Consider the following 15,410-nt stretch of genomic DNA (forward strand, 5'->3'; position numbering starts at 1 on the left):
TTGGTTAAAATGTTAAAAAGCACAGGGCCAAGCACAAAACCCTGGGCACCTCCCCTGGAGAACTGCCACACTGACATTGAATCATTAATTAACAACTATTCTTTAGGTCCAACCATCCAAACAATTCTGAATCCTTCTGAGTTCATTATGATCTAATCCCTAGCTTGCCATCCTCCCCATAAGAACAGTATGAGATATTTCATCAAAAGCTTTGATAAGGGGGCAGCTGGGTAGCTCAGTGAACTGAGAGCCAGGCCTGGGTTCAAATCTGGCCTCAGACACTTACTTCCCAACTGGGTGACCCTGGGTGAGTCACTTGACCCCCATTGCTTAGCTCTTCCCACTCGTCTGCTTTGGAACCAGTACACAGTATTCATTCCAAGACAGAAGGTAAGGGGTAAAAAAAATAAACCTAGGTAGTCTATGCCCAAGGGCATTCTCCTTCTCTGCCAGTTTAGCAATTCTATCAAAAAAGGAATTGGGGTTAATTTGGCAAGAGTCATTCTTCAGGAAGCCAGGCTATTTGTACATCGCCTCTTTTCTTTCAAGGTGTTAGATGTCCATTTTCTTTAATGATCTTTTCTAGACTTCCTCAGAATGAAAGCCAAACTCGCTGTCCTAGAGTGTGAAAAATGTTGTTTTTTCTTGTTCTGATCATTGCAAAAACATTTGCTCTTCTCCAGCTGTGTAGTACCTTCCCTGTCAGGGTCCGTGACCTTTCACACATCCCTGACTACAGTATCTTCCCCAAGTTTCTCCTTTTAAGTATTTCAAGTTAATCTTGTTTAGACTATCAGTTTGAACCACATGAATCATTGGCTAAAGAAGAATTCAGTTGGATCCAGTCATCTCCAGGCTTCCACCCAGGCGGTGTACCTCCTCCACTCTGGAACCAAGGAATCCACCTCTAGAGCCAAGGGTGGACTTTGATTCATGAGCTTTCTCCTTATCCTGACCTCCACTTCACTTCTTGGCCATCTTCAGGCCTTAGAGCCAGGGAAGAACCCTCGCTCTAGTTTCCTTGTTAGGCGTTCTCTTCCCTCCCCAGAAGAGTTCTCCCAGAAACATCTGGAACTCGAGCATCTAAAACTAAATTTTCTTCCTCCTCATTCCTTCCCTTTTCCAAAGTGGAAAGACATTTTTCCAGTGTCTCTACATCACGAGTTTGGCATTTTCCTGTCGCTGTGTGCCAGGTACCATGGATACAAAGACAAACATTAAATAGACCCTGCCCTCCCCAAGATAGATATTTTCTGAGGTCCCTTCTAGCACTAATTTTCCATAACGATCATCAAAATACATAGAGGGCAGGAGAAGCCACGTGGCTTAGTGAACCTGGAGATGGGAAGTCCTGGGTTTAAATCTAGCCTTAGACACTTCCTCGCTGTGTGGCCTTGGGCAAGTCACAACCCCAATCACTTAGACCATTATCACTCTTCTGACATGGAATTAATACCTAGTGTTGATTCTTCTAAGACAGAAGGTAAGGGTTTAAAAAATATATGAAGAAGATCTATCCTCTGACCTCCAGGATCTTACATTTTAGTAATACATTATAGTAACTATCTGAAAGAACATGGATCTGCTTCACTTGGAAATGGGTTCAAAAGCCTGTTCTACAGGTGGGTCTCACCTCTCAGCTTAGCATTCCATCCTGTAGCAGACCAGGCATGTTAGCATCTTGGAAGTATGATTGATGTATTGATATTGTATCCTATGTATTCATTTACCAGACTCATGGTCAGATCACTTAATGATCATTGTATGAAAAGCAACAGTCCAAAGGGCAAGGGAATTCCTGGGTGGGGCATTGCCGGCCACAGTGGCCTTGTCCGACCACATTCCTTTCCAAAGCACACATTGGATCAATCTCCTCCTCTTTGATTTCGTGATTGTCAATTCAACCAATGTTAAAACCTATGTCATGTCATTTATTCATTAATCACCTCCCACTTCACATTCCTAAAATCTCCAATAAAAGTCGGGGAACATGTGCAAGACTCCCTCTTGCCTTGCCTCTCTTCCTCTTGCACCTCTTCATCTTATATCTCTTGGTCTTGCCTAGATTGCTCCTCATGTCCTCTTGATTCTTGTAACGCGATTGCCCCACGTGGGAGATATTACAGAGTTCTCAGCTCCCCACATGTTCTCTTGTTTCTCAAACTTATAATTTCTCCACTTGTTATCTTGCTCAAGAGAGATTTACGGAGCTCGTGACTCCCCGCGTGTTTTAACTTGTTGTCTCTGAGTCTTTATTCCTTCGTCTCTCCCTCTAACTGCATTATCTTTTCATCCGTATTCCTCCAGCCTCCATTCTCCTTCTCCGGTCATCACCCATGAGTAAATTATAGAGGAACTGCAGGCGGTTCCTATACATCCTATCACATAAACGTGAACAATAGGGCAAGGACAAAGGACATTCACCATAGGAAAACTTGGCCAGCAAGCCAGGGAAAAAGACAAGCATGGGTCTTGGAAGAGTTATGGGTGCAGCTCATCATTCCTCTTCAGAAAGTTCAACTAAGCCAACTGCATCAACTGGTGGAGTAACTGACATCTTTGTCCCTGACACTGATTCTTCTTGTCACACAGACTTGGAGTTGACTTTGGTGCCTTCCTTTTTCCTTTATCTCCCTATTCAGCCAGTCTTGATGCCTGTCCAGTTTTCCAATTTAATGTCTCATCACTCTATTCCCACTGTCACCACCCTTGTCAAAGCCAGGCCATTATATACCTAAATTACTGTAATAGCATGAGGGTAGCCTTCCTGACTTCCTGACGCTCTGCTATTTACAAGGTGTTTTACAAACATTTCGGTTCCTTATAAGTGTGAGCTGTGTTATTATTCTACCCTAAATAATATCACCAGGCTACCCCAAAGTACCTAAGGAATGCAGGGGATAGATAGAAAGCTAGACTTGGAATCAGGAAGACCTCAGTTCAAATTTGACCTCAGACATCTCCTCTCCGTATGACCCTAGGCAAGCCTCTTTTACCTCTGACTTCCTCAGTTTTTCTATTTATAAAATGAGAGATAATAGTAGCACCTACTTTCCTACCTCCTGATATAATATTTGCAAGGTACTGTGTAAACCTTTAAGCACTACAGCTATTATTATTGTCCCTTAAATAACTTTCTCATGTCATCTGTGCTTCCTGCCAGGTTATACCTAAATAAATTGGTTTTCAAGATCTTTCATAGTTTGGTCTCCACGACATAGCCATCATTTCCCACTACTCCTTGTAGTAGAACTTGTAGTGGAGTTAAAACATGCCACAATCATGTGTTATAAAACATGGCACAGTTTACATAGTTACATTCAGATATAAATGCACGAGACACAGAAGGCTCATAGGAATGTATGAACAAATGCAGGTAACATAAAGATATTATATATTTTGGATATATAATATATAAATATACATAAATATATCTTCCTATATCTATAAATACAGTATATAATATTTGTAAGTATCATAATATTTTATACTTTAAAACACTTCAATGGGATGTGTCATAATTGGGACACTAATGCATTGCTGGTGGAGCTATGACCGATCCAACCATTCTGGAGGGCAATTTGAAACTATGCCCAAAGGGCATTAAACCAATGCATACCTTTTGATCCAGCAATATCATTGCTAGGTCTGTATCTCAAAGAGATGAAAAAAAAAGGGAAAGCACTTATTGTACCAAAATATGTGTAGCTGCCCTTTTGGTGGTAGCAAAGAATTAGAAATTGAAGGGATGACCATCCATTGGGGAATGGCTGAATAAGTTGTGATGTATGATGGCAATGGAATACTATTGTACTGCAAGGAATGATGAGCAGGATGACTTCAGAAGGAACTGGGAAGACCTGTGTGAACTGATGCATAGTGAAATTAGCAGGATCGAGAGAACCTTGAACAGAGTAAAAGAAATATTGTACTAGATTTAGCTATTACTGGCAATACATATGAATTTTAGTTTTACTCCATCCTGCTTAGTCTTTAGAATTCTAGCAACCAGGAATGTATACACCTCCCCACTTAAGGATTAATTGTGGGGAGGAAGGTCTATGACCTGCGTGTGCTAGCAAGTGACAAATCAGAAAAAAATGGCTAACCCCCTGGGCTGTCCAAAGCCAAATTTAAGACACCATTGGTACATGTAAGACACAGGAAGTGACATAAAGAACTTCCTTTATATTTTGGGTCACTTCCTGTAGAACTCGACCCTGGAGGAGCTCAAGCATCAGACCTCAGACTGCTTCCCTTAGACCAGCGGTTCTCAACCTCTCAGTTTGTAACAATGACAATACATAATGCATATCACGTATTTATATTCCAAATCATAATGGTAGCAAAAGTACAGTTTTGAAGTAGCCACCAAAATAATTTTTTGGTTTGGGGTCACCTCAACATGAGGAACTGTATTGTGGGGTCACGGCATTAGAAAGTGATAAAGCTGACTCCCCTTTCCTTGGCTTTTCTGGAGAGATCCCTTGGCTGAGGCCTCTGAACTCCTGTCTGGCTCAGACTAGGCGCTCTCTCTCTCTCTCTCTCTCTCTCTCTCTCTCTCTCTCTCTCTCTCTCTCTCTCTCTCTCTCTCTCTCTCTCTCTCTCATTCTTAATTTCTTCCTTCTATTGTAAATAAACCACCATAAAATTCCATTCTGGGACTTCCGGGTAATCATGGCTGCAATCTAGACACCACACGCGTCCTCTCCCCGGCACCGAACGAAATAGACTACATCAAAGGAGCATAAAAATCACCTTTGGAGGAACAGAAGGACACCGCAGTACTCCCAGTACTCCACAGAGGCGAAGGTACGTGAGGCTTGAACATCTCCACACTATCATAAGGAGGAAAAGCTTGCACAGAAAAGTGAACTGAGCCGCCCTTCCCCCACCTCACCTCCCCACCAAACCAGAGTGAGCTACCGGAGTGCTCACTGGGACACCGAGTGAGTGGGGAACTTCTCTGTCTGGGGGTGGCACTCCAGGGTCCTTGGAATCTGGGGACTAACAGGAAAAAACGTCTCAGGGTGGTTTCACTGGAGAATCTGGCACTGATTACAGGGGTCAGCAGAGCTGTACTTGGGGCGGCTGCACTGAACATCTCTGTGGAGCTAAATACCAGGGGCGGACCACGCGCTGATTATCTGGGCGGAGCTGAACACCTGAGCAGTGTGGCTGTGATCAGGGACCCAGCGCTCTAAGAAACCTTGGAGGCTGGGAAGAACTAGTCTGAAGCAACCTAAATTCACAGAAAAACCGCCCATATAACCCAGACCCCAGACCAAAAAGGAAAGGGGAATAAAACCACCAAAGGGATGGCTCACATGGCCCAAAATCAAGCCTCTAGGAAGAAAGGGGAAAAGGTGACTATTGAAAACTTTTATGGTGGAAGTACCCAAGGAAAAGAGGAGATTGAGGAGGAAATCCAAAAAAAATCAGAACATGCCTCCCAAAATGGAAACTATCAACAAGCTCTGGAAGATCTCATACTGGAACTTATCCAAAAGATGGAAACCTGGAAAGAAAAATGGGAGAAAGAGATCAGCAGTCTGACAGATAAGACTGCTCAATTGGAAAAAGAATTCGAAGCATCCAAAAGAAGGGCAGACAAGGCTGAAAAGCAAAACCAGTCCCTAACGACCAGAATTAAGCAACTCGAAGAAAGCGAGATGATAAAACAGCAAGAATCAATAAAGCAAACCCAAAAAATTAATGAATTAGAAGAAGACATAAAATATCTCACTGACAAGATCACCGATCTCAAAAACAGAGGGAGAAGAGACAACCTCCGAATTATCAGTCTCCCAGAAAAACCAGAGATAAACAATAAACTCGATATTATTCTACAGGAGATTATAAAAGAAAATTGCCCCCACGTTCTGGAGCAAGGGAGCAAAATAGAAATAGAAAGGATTCATAGAACACCTTCTATACTAAATCCCCAAAAGACAACCCCTAGGAATGTAATTGCCAAATTCAAGAGCTTCCACGAAAAGGAGAAAATCCTACAAGAAGCCAAGAAGAGGAGCTTCAGATATAAGGGGGCTCCCATAAGGATCACACACGACTTAGCGGCTAACACACTAAGAGACCGCAAAGCATGGAACACGATATTTAGAAAGGCAAGAGAGCTGGGTCTCCAACCAAGAATCAACTACCCAGCAAAACTGACTATATACTTCTAGGGGAAAGTATGGGCATTCAACAAAATAGAAGATTTCCAAGCATTTGCTAAGAAAAGACCAGAGCTCTGTGGAAAGTTTGATATCCAAGCACAGAAAGCAAGAGAAACATAAAAAGGTAAATATGAAAGAAAGGGAAAAGGAGATAAATCTTATCTTTTTCTTTAAGTCAAACTCTCTTCTATAAGGACTACATTTACATCAAATTATATATATTAATATGTGGGGAAAATGTTTTGTGTAACTCTCATAAATTGTAGCATCATAAGAGTAGTTAGAAGAAACATGCATAGGGAAAGATTGGGTCATTAAGAAGATTTGGGAAAAGTGGGGGCAAAGAAAGGAAAAGGGAGGGAGGAACCGTCGATAATACTAAGATTAACTTCAAGAAATAGGGGAGGAATCAATAGAATAATCTTTCCCATATAAAGATACACATGGGAAGGGGAGGGGAAGAACTCTCATATGAGAAGGAGAGGAAGAGAGCGTGAAGTGGAATTACTTAAACCTTACTCTCAGTGAAATCAAATCTGAGAGGGAAGAACATCTAGATCCAGTGGGATCCTGAATTCTATCTTATCCATTAGGGCAAGAAAGAAAGGAAAATTAAGGAGGGGGAGGGTGGAGGGAGTATAAAAAGGGAGGGAAGGAGAGGGGGGAGGGGAAGGGAACATAAAAAGGGAGGGGCTAGAAAGGGAAGCATCTCAAGGGAGGGGACTAGGGGGATGGACCTAAAGTAAATCACTGGTTCAAAAGGAGAAAGCTAAAGAAGAAAGGTCAGAACTAGGGGAAGATATCAAAATGTCAGTGAATCCACAAATGACAATCATAACTTTGAACGTGAATGGGATGAACTCACCCATAAAATGTAGACAAATAGCAGATTGGATTAGAACCCAAAACCCTACCATATGTTGTCTTCAAGAAACACATATGAGACGGGTTGACACTCACAAGGTTAGAATTAAAGGTTGGAGTAAGACCTTTTGGGCCTCAACTGATAGAAAGAAGGCAGGAGTTGCAATCATGATATCTGACAAAGCCAAAGCCCAAATAGACTTGATCAAAAGGGATAGGGAAGGTAAATATATTCTGCTAAAAGGGAGTATAGACAATGAGGAAATATCATTAATCAACATGTATGCACCAAATGGTATAGCATCCAAATTTTTAATAGAGAAACTAGGAGAATTGAAGGAGGAAATAGACAGTAAAACCATATTAGTGGGAGACTTGAACCAACCACTATCAAATTTAGATAAATCAAACTAAAAAATAAACAAGAAAGAGGTAAAAGAGGTGAATGAAATCTTAGAAAAATTAGAGTTAATAGACATATGGAGAAAAATAAATAGGGACAAAAAGGAATACACCTTCTTTTCAGCACCACATGGCACATTCACAAAAATAGATCATACACTAGGTCATAGAAACATGGCACTCAAATGCAGAAAAGCAGAAATTATAACTGCAGCCTTTTCAGATCACAAGGCAAAAAAAATATTGATCGGCAAGGGTACATGGAGACCCAAATCAAAAATTAATTGGAAATTAAATAACATGATACTCCAAAATCGGATAGTTAGAGAAGAAATCATAGAAACAATTAATAATTTCTTTGAAGAAAATGACAACGGCGAAACATCCTTTCAAACCTTATGGGATGCAGCCAAGGCAGTACTTAGAGGAAAATTCATATCCCTGAGTGCATATATTAACAAATTAGGGAGGACAGAGATCAAGGAATTGGAAATGCAAATCAAAAAACTTGAGAATGAACAAATTAAAACCCCCCAGAAGAAAACCATACTAGAGATCCTAAAAATTAAGGGAGAAATTAATAAAATCAAAAGTGACAGAACTATTGAGCTAATAAACAAGACTAGAAGCTGGTACTTTGAAAAAAACAGACAAAATAGACAAAGTACTGGTTAATTAAAAAAAGGAAAGAAGAAAGGCAAATTAACAGCATCAAGGATGAAAAGGGGGATCTCACCTCCAATGAAGAAGAAATTAAGGCAATCATTAAAAACTACTTTTCCCAACTATATGGCAATAAATATACCAACCTAGGTGATATGGATGAATATTTACAAAAATATAAATTGCCTAGACTAACAGAAGAAGAAATAGTTTTCTTAAATAATCCCATATCAGAAAAAGAAATCCAACAGGCCATCAAAGAACTTCCTAAGAAAAAATCCCCAGGGCATGACGGATTCACCAGTGAATTCTATCAAACATTCAGAGAACAGTTAATCCCAATACTATACAAACTATTTGACATAATAAGCAAAGAGGGAGTTCTACCAGACTCCGTTTATGACACAAACATGGTACTAATTCCAAAACCAGGCAGGCCAAAAACAGAGAAAGAAAATTATAGACCAATCTCCCTAATGAATATAGATGCAAAAATCTTAAATAGGATACTAGCAAAAAGACTCCAGCAAGTGATCAGAAGGGTCATCCACCATGATCAAGTAGGATTTATACCAGGGATGCAGGGCTGGTTCAACATTAGGAAAACTATCCACATAATTGACCACATCAACAAGCAAACCAACAAGAACCACATGATTATCTCAATAGATGCAGAAAAAGCCTTTGATAAAATACAACACCCATTCCTACTAAAAACACTAGAAAGCATAGGAATAGAAGGGTCATTCCTAAAAATAATAAACAGTATATATCTAAAACCATCAGCTAATATCATCTGCAATGGGGATAAACTAAATCCATTCCCATTACGATCAGGAGTGAAACAAGGATGCCCATTATCACCTCTATTATTTGACGTTGTATTAGAAACACTAGCAGTAGCAATTAGAGAAGAAAAAGAAATTGAAGGCATTAAAATTGGCAAGGAGGAGACCAAATTATTGCTCTTTGCAGATGACATGATGGTCTACTTAAAGAATCCTAGAGATTCAACCAAAAAGCTAATCGAAATAATCAACAACTTTAGCAAAGTTGCAGGATACAAAATAAACCCACATAAGTCATCAGCATTTCTATATAATTCCAACACAGCTCAGCAGCAAGAACTAGAAAGAGAAATCCCATTCAAAATTACCTTAGACAAAATAAAATACTTAGGAATCTATCTCCCGAGACAAACACAGGATCTATATGAACACAACTACAAAACACTTTCCACACAACTAAAACTAGACTTGAACAATTGGAAGAACATTAACTGCTCATGGGTAGGACGAGCCAATATAATAAAAATGACCATCCTACCCAAACTCATCTATCTATTTAGTGCCATACCCATGGAACTTCCAAAATTTTTTTTTACTGATTTAGAAAAAACCATAACAAAGTTCATTTGGAAGAACAAAAGATCAAGGATATCCAGGGAAACAATGAAAAAAAATACAAAGGAAGGGGGTCTTGCAGTCCCAGATCTCAGACTATATTATAAAGCAGCGGTCATCAAAACAATTTGGTACTGGCTAAGAGACAAAAGGAAGATCAGTGGAATAGCCTGGGGGCAAGCAACCTCAGCAAGACAGTATATGATAAACCCAAAGATCCCAGCTTTTGGGACAAAAATCCACTATTTCATAAAAACTGCTGGGAAAATTGGAGGACTGTGTGGGAAAGATTAGGTTTAGATCAACACCTCACACCCTACACCAAGATAAATTCAAAATGGGTGAATGACCTGAATATAAAGAAGGAAACTATAAGAAAATTAGGCGAACACAGAATAGTATACATGTCAGACCTTTGGGAAGGGAAAAACTTCAAAACCAAGCAAGAATTAGAAAGAGTCACAAAATGCAAAATAAATAATCTGGATTACATCAAATTAAAAAGTTTTTGTACAAACAAAACCAATGTAACCAAAACCAGAAGGGTAGCAACAAATTGGGAAACAATCTTCATAAAAACCTCTGACAAAGGTTTAATTACTCAAATTTATACAGAGCTAAATCAATTGTACAAAAAATCAAGCCATTCTTCAATTGACAAATGGGCAAGGGACATGAACAGGCAATTCTCAGCCAAAGAAATCAAAACCATTAATAAGCACATGAAAAAGTGCTCTAAATCTCTTATAATCAGAGAGATGCAAATCAAAACAACTCTGAGGTATCACCTCACACCCAGCAGATTGGCTAACATGACAGCTATGGAAAGTAATGAATGCTGGAGGGAATGTGGCAAAGTGGGGACATTAATTCATTGCTGGTGGAGTTGTGAATTGATCCAACCATTCTGGAGGACAATTTGGAACTATGTCCAAAGGGCGATAAAAGAATGTCTGCCCTTTGATCCAGCCATAGCACTGCTGGGTCTGTACCCCAAAGAGATAAGGGACAAAAAGACTTGTACAAAAATATTCATAGCTGCGCTCTTTGTGGTGGCCAAAAATTGGAAAACGAGGGGATGCCCATCAATTGGGGAATGGCTGAGCAAACTGTGGTATATGTTGGTGATGGAATACTATTGTGCTAAAAGGAATAATAAAGTGGAGGAATTCCATGGAGACTGGAACAACCTCAATGAACTGATGCAGAGTGAAAGGAGCAGAACCAGGAGAACATTGTACACAGAGACTGATACATTGTGGAACAATCAAAGGTAATGGACTTCTCCATTAGTATCAATGCAATTTCCCTGAACAATCTACAGGGATCTAAAAAATACTACCCACAAGGAGAGGATAAACTGTGGGAGTAAAAACACTGATGAAAAGCAACTGCTTGACTACAGGGTTGGAGGGGATAAGACTGAGGAGACTCTAAATGAACACTCTAATGCAAATTCCAACAACAGGGAAATGGGTTCGAGTCAAGAACACATGTGATAACCAGTGGAATCATGCGTTGGCTATGGGAGAGGGAAAGGCGGGGGTGGGGGTGGGGGGGGAGGGGAGGAAAAGAAAATGATCTTTGTTTCCAGTGAATAATGTATGGAAATGACCAAATAAAATAACGTTTAAAAAAAAATTCCATTCCAACTTGAGTATTCCATTGGGATTTAGAATTTAAATCCCTGGTGACCAAGTAAAATATATATTTGGTCCAACCATAAAATTTACCCCTTACATACAGTGACCCAGGACAATTTTGAGAGATCATGACAAAGAATGCCATCCACCTCTGGAGAAAGAACTGTGGAGTTAGAATGCAGATGAAAGCAAATGATTTATCACTTGTTTATTTGGATTTATGTTTTAGGGTTTGTGTCTTATAAGATTACAAAAATGAACAATATGGAAATATGTTTTGAATGATAATACTGGTATAACCCAGAACCAATAACCTGCCAGCACCAGTTGGAGGAAGGAAAGGAGGGAGAGAAGTTCCCTCATATAACTTAGAAAAGCTTGTGTAGAAATTTGTTATTACATGTAATTGGTAAAAAAATAATAAATGCTTCAGTGAAGGGCTGGGGGCTCAGCGAGGTGGCTCATTGGATAGACACCAGGCTTAGAGATGGGAGATCCTGCATTCAAATCTGGTCTCAGATACTTCCTAGCTGTATGACCCTGGATAAGTTATTTAACCCTGTTTGCCTCAGTTTCTTCATCTGTTAAATGAGCTAGAGAAGGAAAAGGCAAATCACTCATTGTCTTTGCCCAGAAAACCTGAAATGGGATCACAAAAAGTCAGATATGACTGAACTGACTGAACAACACTTTATAAGAACTTGAATATCTAACTTTAATATAAATATAATAAATATAAAGAAGACAGATAGACAAATAGAGGAATAAATGCATTTATAGCTATCATTCCTCCATCTCTAGTTTTGCATGGTCTAGGCTCATTCCTAGGGACCCAGACTAAAGAGTGTAAAGATTAAAATTTAGGAGAGACTGAGGCAGGTTTCTCTCTACAAGGAGTATTATGTTTTTTAGAGGTTTATTAAAAGTTAAGGATGAAAGAAAATACAGGATAAGAAAAATGTGCCTAGGCCACAGAGGCCTAGACAAGACCTCACCTACATTATGGAAAGAGCCACGTCTGCCCCAAAACAGAAGTCCAAGAGCAGAGAGAGCGCAAAAGCCTTTGCAATCAGCTTAAGTACCTGCTCGATCTCGCCCACCTCAGAATTCCGTGAGATTACAAAGCATTTTGGGGAAGTGGAGCAAGGAGTTGTGGGGATTGAAGTCCAGAGTTCAAATCTCAATTTTACAAGAGGGTCTCTCTTTACTTCATGTTTCCTCCCCTACCCCTCCAGCAAGCTCTGACAAAACCTCCTGAATGGGATTTAGTAATGGCTTGCATCTAGATCTCCCCCAATGTCGATAACAGGATCCCCTCCTCCACATATATAATACAGCTATCAGGTTTGGGGCAACCTTTGCTTCACCCATCATAAAAAATGCAAAAGACAAAGAGGGCTCATGGCAACGCGTGAACAAAACACTTAATGTGTTACCCATTAGACTCCTCCTAGAAAGTAAAGACGTTGGAGGGGGGGCAGCTGGCACTGAACAAATACTCCCTGTTCACCTCAAACTTGCCCCATCAGAAGAATTCACAGCAGAATCATGGAGTGCTTAAGAGGACGGGAGTGTGTCACAATGGGCAGTGTTTGATTTTTTTGAGCCAGGATTCCTGGGTTCATATCCTGCCTCTGGCACTTACTACTTGAATGATGCTGGGAAAATTAGCTTGTCTCCGATCTTTGGATTTCCTTCACTTCCTGGGTCTCTTCCTTCTTAGAGAAGCATTTTGTTAAGGCAATCTCCCTGTGTGGTTCTTGTACCTGACTCTAGAACTCATGGTTATTGAGCAAGTCATTGCCTTGAGGTTGGAAATACACATTTCCAGGATCAGTGATCTTCCATCAGTGTCCCCCCAAAACAAACAAAGGTCGAAAGGGAATGGAAAGTCATAAACTCTCTCCTTTTGGCTTCAAACTCAAGCCACTGATCATGTGCTTCCCTAAAAGCTGAAGACTGTCATAGGGGGAGGGAGTGACCAGGAGAGGTCCCCTCTCCCAGGCTGCACTCCAGTCTGGAAGACTACAAAACTCCAGACAAGAAAGGGGTGGGTGGGAAGGAATGATAAAGCTGGGAAGGGACAAAAGGAGTAAGGAATTTCACAGCTTATCTACTCTCCTAGAGGAGGGACCATTCCTCTGATTAGAATCTGCCCTCTCTGGCTGTCAGTGACCAATTATCTTAGAAGCAGCCTCAGTCACTGAAGACCAATAAAAAAAGTTCCCTGGGGTGCTCACAGCAAATGTCTAGACCCTCCTCACCTCCCCCTCTCCCAACTGTTTCAGACAGAAATTTATAGTCTTCTTTTCCAGCAGATTGCGGAGAGACTAAGCCCTGCTGTAAAAGTATCATCTAATCACAAAACCTCTCCCAGGCAAGCAAGGGAGATGTGCTTAGCCTTACTTTCTAGATGAAAAGGGGGAAACAGGTAGACAATGAGGAAGGTGGGACTGCAAACAGAATTGAATAATATTACTGGCATGTATGGTGTGTGCAGGGAGGACTAGCCCCTCTGGGGGGAGAGCTTGCTCAGTCCCTTTCAGGGCTGTCAGACACTTTTGGAGTCTACTTGTTACCCAGCTCTCATCTGGGGCTCCAAGAATTGTAGCATGAGTGGCCACAGACATCTCAGCAGGCCATCTAAACAAGGTTGAGGGAAACTGAGGGCCTTCAAATCCCTTAGTGAGTTAGGAGGGCATCTGCTCCAAGCATGGAAAACAGCCATGAAGTTAGCCAAAGCAGGTGCTGTGGGATGCACCTTCTTCAGAGCAATTCATGAAGTAAGTGGAACATGTATTATCCCCATTTTATAGATGATAAAACTGAGGCGCTGAGATTTTTTTAAGTGACTTGTTCATGATTACCCAGCTATTAAATATGTGAGGAGGGATTTGAACCCAGGTCTACCAACTCTAGGATGCCCATCATTGGTGATGTCCTGTGCCAAACTCCAAAGGGAAGAGGAATTGTTAAAGGAAGTCCAGTTGTTTTCTTTTGAAACATAATTGAAGATTTTTTAGATGGCCTGCACTTTCTATTTATCCTACCCCACTCCTACTACCATCTCTTGTAACCACAAAATCTGGCCAAACAAGTTAAAACTATTTGTTGGCCATGTTTGACAGAGCGGTATGTCAGAGATGTGGCTGCCTCCCCCGAAGGTGAGGTCTTTCAAATGCTTCTGCTTATGATGGCATTGTACTGACTATATCACACCCTAGGACCCCGGCCTCCTTGGGCAATCTCCTTCCTCTCAACAAATCCTGGGAAGCAGGGGAGGCTGTTTTTGATTCAGCAAATCTAAAATAAACAAAATGCAACATTCTGCTTTCATCATCAATTCTCCTGCCATCTCTTGGTCCAGGTCTGTGTAGATATCATGACACTCAGAGAGGAAAAGATACCCCACTCTAAGCTGCAAAAGTCCGATTCCCATTCTCCACAATCACCCTCTTTTTCCACTTCATTTTGTCGTTATTTGACTCTCTGCCACTTAGAGTATTCTAATCCTTAGTAGGTTCTTTTTATTTATTTATTAAAAGAATCCTTACCATCCATCTTAGAATCAATATTATGTGTTGGTTCCAAGACAAAAGAGTAGGTAAACCTATGGCACGTGTGCCAGAGGGGGTTGCTCTCCTTCCCCTCTCCACACATGCCTGAGGACATTTCTCACATCATCTGCCCTTCTGCCCAGCAGACCAATGGGAGCACTTCCTCCCTCCCCTGTCTAGGGTAAGAGGGAGATTCACATGCAGTGTGAGGGTGAAGTTTGGGCACTTGGTCTAAAAGGTTCACCATCACTGCTCTAGGCAAGTCTCTAAGACTGCAGGTTGAAGAGATCTGCTTTGATAGAGGAAGTTTCTTACTGGGAACTCCCAATACCAATAAAATGGCAGGTCCATTCTCCGCCTCTGACAAAGATTGAATGGGCATGTTTATGTTCATACTCTATAGGAAGAGAGGCTTTCCAGAGATGTAATATGTTTGTCCTTCATTTCAAAGAGGAGCAAAGATATCATTGGGTGATGTCCTGACTTTCACATGAATTAGATTTAAGTGAGGCAGAGGTGCACAAAGTCATTAGCCTTACTCTCTCTCCCAGAGTCATCAAAGTCCAGTCAGGGCATCTGGAGATGGCCCAGGATGCAATAGATGACCTTGGTGTCTACGACGTCTGGCCAAGGTCTAGGAGCTCCATGGTATCCGCTTTAGTCACCTTCATGGCCATTGTGACAAATTGTTCTCATATC

The sequence above is a fragment of the Monodelphis domestica genome, chromosome 6, assembly GCF_027887165.1.
Source record: "Monodelphis domestica isolate mMonDom1 chromosome 6, mMonDom1.pri, whole genome shotgun sequence".
Taxonomy (NCBI): Eukaryota; Metazoa; Chordata; class Mammalia; order Didelphimorphia; family Didelphidae; genus Monodelphis; species Monodelphis domestica.